Here is a 5,266-nt window from a genome sequence, read left to right as displayed (position 1 = left end):
TTTTTTTAAGTAGTTTTCTTTTATTTATTAGTTTTTTGTTTTAAAAAGAAAAATATTTATGTATTTATATTAGTGCGGGTCAATTTGTATCGGCGATTTTTTTTACTATGCGCGTATAACATAGAAGGATTCTACGTGTAATTCTAAGCAAATTTTCCGCAGAAATAATGGGTCTATAATCAAATTGGAGTTTGCCAAATTGCGAAAATAGGTTGCTTACCATTTCGCTGTATTGTTGTAAAAAATGCTTAAATTTTGTATGGAAACAGCTGTAAAGGGTTTTTGGTATGAGGAATCAATTTCTGCGCTTATCTTTTTCTTAAAACTTCCACCAGAGGACGCAACAGTGAAAATTTTCACCTATTATAGCAATTTTGCATACTGAAAATTGGTTTTAGACCCACAGTTTCATCGGAAAATTTGCTTGGAATTACGCGTAGAATTCTCCCATGCCATACAAACATAATCAAAAAAAGAACAAACAAAAATTACCCGCCCTAATGTACATAGGTGCTAAGAGCCCTGTTATGTATTTGCATTTGTAAATGCTACTTTTCTGACACTTTCTGATACATAAATTCGAGGCCACTGCTCTCAGACTTGGTCATTGAGTTTCTATATAAATTTTTTCTGATCCGACAGAAAAAAAAATTATTACGTAAGATCACCTCGCATATAACATTACCTTTTACCTTAATTGGCAGTGTTTTTTGTGTACATGCCTGTTAAACATGTATTGAATGAATTTATTGTTGGGATTTCAATTTTATTTTATGTGCACTTTTTAATTCTACCACAACAGGTATTCGAAAGCTTTTAACTGTAAACAAGTCTTATTCACGCATAAGCACGTTGTTAGTGGTTGTGACAACGCAATTTATGCCGGATAAATCAGCAATTTTGCCGCAATTAAAAAAATATTCACTTTTCATTAAACAACGCTGGGCGTGCGTTGCTGTCATCCGTCAAGCCTAAGGCTGTAAGGTAACAATGTAGAAAAATCGCTATAACAACACGCATAATATTGAATAATAATTATATACATATATCTGCTTTGCATAAAGTTTACATATATCTTGCTAATTGTATATACATATGTATAACGCCGCCTGTCTGTCTCTGTTCTTTGCTTGTCTGCCTGTCTACAACGGCTTCATTGGCGTGTGGCGGCCGCTTGTCTCCACTTAATATGGCAGCAATTAATACACAGTCCTTTTTATAGCAATTGCCATTATGTTAACTGACAAATAAATGTCCCCGGCGGAAATTTTGGCGGACTTGGAGAGCGGTTAGCGCGGCCGCGCAGTCATGCGAGGTTAGACTGTTTTTTTTATTTATAATTTTTGAAGTGATACAAGTATGTACATACATACATATACGCGTACATATAAGTATCTGCGCACACGTGTATCGCACGCTGACTAGACATTCAGGCATTAAGACACGAGTCGTTGAAACAAAAATTAAAAATAAATAAAATGGCGAAACGTGTAAAAAATCACAAGTTTTTTTTTTTAGTCGCAAGCAGGCGGAAGGGGTGGGAAATTACGTATGGCTAAATACCTACATTTATTCGCCCGCTGGGATTTTTTGTAATTTATCTGCGCCATATGTATTTGTGTGCGTATTTATGCGTTTTCATTCGGTTTGTTTAATTCATTGCCATTTTTTGTCGTTTCTGTTGCATACTTTTCAGCTGTCACAACTTGTGTTTGTTTGTTTGTTTGCATTCATATTTTTGTTTTGGCTTCGTGCGTTTTCTTTTTTGTGCTCTTGTTTTTTCGTACTTTTGATTCTTCTGTCGCAATTCTGAATTGTCCTCACTTAGCGCAATACAATCAAATCTGAGTGTGTAGGTGAAGGAGTGAGTATGAGAGCGTAAGTGCACACACTTGAAACTGGCGACAGCTTCTATGCCACAATGTCGCCATTTGGTGTGTGGGGACAGTGTTCAAATTTTGGCCATTGAATTTTTTAAATTCGTAAAAATTTTAAGCTCTTTAATTCCATTTCTCAGAAAGATTTTGAGTATGCAGTCTTATATTATAGCCAATTCAATTTCATGAAGGTGCAAGTTTGAAGTAACTGGGAACGCTGGCCGAGTGAATGAGTGCTGGAACCTGTTGCAGATCTCTGAAAGCGCCTACTCTTTCTACATTTTTGTAGTTGTCCTAAAATACTTTTTATTTTTACTAACACAAAAGTCTAATTTTCGTTCACTGTAGGCACTCGCTTGATGCAGACCGCCTGCTGGCTTATACAAATGTTTGTATGTATATATTTTCGATTCCCTGCGTCCACATTCAATGCCAACATAGCAAGACAATTTAATTATTCATCCCGCAACAAAAAAAAAAAAAAATACAGATGTTTTGCAGATCTATTTGCAAATGAAATTCCTAACCTATGTAACACATAACAGGCCTCCATATAGTCGTGCATGCTTTTTTTTTGTTTTTTTTTGCTTCTAATGTATGCATGTATGTGTGTGCGTGCAAAATTAGGAGATTTGCGTATGCTTTTCAATTCTTTTTTCGCCTTTACTTATGTCGCACTAGTGTTTTCTGTGTGTGCATATTTAGAACGTGCGGCGCTGCTGTGTCTGCTGAAAGCGAAAAAAAAAATTAAAACAAAAAAAATACATGAATGCAGAGTTTATGCATTCATTCATATTTGTTTGCATACTTTTGATTTATGAGTGTAAATTCTTGCTGAAAATGTCTTTGTGCGCTTGCCTTAAAGTTCTGTAGTAGTATGTAACTCAGCGCATGAATTATGCAAACAAATTTTTAGAAAACTGATATTTATGTATGTAAATGCAGCTACGAGTATAAATAAAAGCACGGCAAGATACTTTTTATGGAATTTACCCAAGTATAAATTCGTGCAGTCTTGATCATAGCAAATGCAATTTAAAGTAGTCATACATACATACATACAAATATACATATAAGGCTGGTGCTTAAAAATATCAAAATCTAAATTTTGTATGGAGCACCCCGTTTGTACAAAATTATATAAAACATGTTTAGTGTCCCGGTAGCATCCTGGTAGCATTCAAAAAAATTTAATTTTTTTTAATCGCCAAAATTCGACAAAGTTTCGACTTAAAATCTAATAAATTTGACATAGGTGTCATTAAAACTAATTCATGTATATTCATAAACTCGCCAAGTTATAGCTGGCCAAAGTAAAAATTTTTACGATTAAAAAAAAAACTAATTTTTTCAGACCCTGCTAGCGAATTAAAAATATTTTCTTTCAATTTTGAAATTCTCGTGGTTATCTTTATTTTGAGTTTAAAATAAAATAACGGGCGTTTCCGTGATGTTGATATTTTAAGGACCACCCTAATACATTTGCATATCTTTGTGACCAAATTATGTACTTTACCAGCTTGCAAAACAATGGCATTATAAGGACTCGATGCAGTTAAAAAACAAAAGTAAGAAAATTAAAAAAAATTGGCCATTTCCTGGGAGTCTGAAAATCTACTAGCAGATTTGAAATAAGCCTCCCTGATCCAGTTCAGAATCAGGTAGTTCCAAACTGGGTAACTTAATCACCACCTAGGTTTTTTTTTACCATCATCCCTTGAACTATATCATTGTGCACCATTAGGGTGGTCTAAAAATGCATGTGAAAAAGTAAAGTCGGAATTTTTATGCTCTCATCCTCTAGGATTGTTTTATATCGAAAATAATGTGCACCTACTTTTTATCTTGAAATCAAATAATTTTTAGACGTCGCTCAAAGCGCTCCAAGTTTTTCATTAAAAACGGCCTCAAGTTCAATAAAAATTGTTGAATAAAAAATAAAAAAAAATATATAAAACAAGCAATTTTTATGCAAAAAACGTACCGACTTTTATTCTCATATAAAAATTTAAGAGTACCGTAAATTTCTTCATCACCCAAAGTAACCTTAGAATTTGTTCTTAAAACCTTAAGGGAGATATGAAATGCTATAAACTTTTGGGGCACTTTTGAATTAGAAAATACTTGGATATACATATACACCACCGTACATATAAACTAGTTGCAGTTCAGCCTACAAAAAATCCAAAACTTCTTTACTGGTGCAGATACCTATTAAATATATATACAAATATAAGTTCCCTGCAGAGAAAGCAACTAGTTGCGAACTAGAATAGAACCAATAAGCTTTTCAGCTCAACCAGCTCGTCTTCCATCCTTTTTCCATGCAAGCGACTGAACTTTTTAACATGACGATGTCCTACGAAATATAAATTGTGCGAATATGTATCAGAACCTACCAGCAGAAATACCAGTAGCATCTTAACAGTTAACGGGATAGTATTTATGTCGATTATTCTCCGTAAAAGAAATAATTATGTCACATTACAGCCAACAATCTGCTTAGGTTTATTCGTAAATCGAGCGGATTTAAAATAGATTAAAAGGGACATGAAAACAGCACAATAGATGGTATGTAGTTTGAGTGTTGTTTTCCGCAAGCGTTGTTTTGATCCTGGTTCCGAAAAAAAAAATATCGTACTTCTCGCCGCGCTCCAACAGTCGCAGTGGCCGACAAAGCAAACCGTTAGTGTGCCATTACTGACATCAAAGATTCTAGTCCTCGGGAGGGAGACTTTTTTCCTTTTTCTAAGTTTTTCAAACTAATTTTTGAATTTCATTTCATTTTTATGGTATAAGTACTAACTTGCGACTTTCTCAAATTGAATCAAATTTTCAAATTTGTATTTTATATTTGTATTGAAATAATTTACATTAAGTTACATCGGTATAATTTGAAAAAACTTTTAGCTCATACCAGTTAATGAACTGGTACTTTTGCTGACTGGTATGCCTTTTCACTGCAGTGTTGCTACACTAATATTTGAACTTTTTCGCCTCTATTCCTGCTACTTATGAATGTGTACAGAAGAGGCTCTTCAAATTAAATATTTACCAGCTTTATATACATAAGTCTAGTCGCTATTGTGTCAGCACGAAACAAAAGGCATATTTTTGTTTGAAGAACGCCATATTTTACTTGACTTTATTATAGTTTCCGTTCCCAACTAAACAATACATAGAACATACCTACACACAGCCATATGCATGCGCCATTTTTTGGCCACCGTTTACTTACACTTTTTGTTTTTAAAATTTTTTTTTATTCACCTTTTTTCATTCTCAACAGTTTAGCAGGACTTTGTGACACATTTTGCCAAAGTTTACATTTTTATCCCTACTCTCGTTTTTTATTCCAGCTGAGTGCCTCTAGGCGAATTTCTTTCGTT

Source organism: Rhagoletis pomonella, unplaced genomic scaffold (assembly GCF_013731165.1).
Source record: "Rhagoletis pomonella isolate Grant_MI unplaced genomic scaffold, Rhpom_1.0 Rhpom_scaffold_00011, whole genome shotgun sequence".
Classification (NCBI taxonomy): Eukaryota; Metazoa; Arthropoda; class Insecta; order Diptera; family Tephritidae; genus Rhagoletis; species Rhagoletis pomonella.
Note: the sequence above shows the minus strand (reverse complement) of the source record.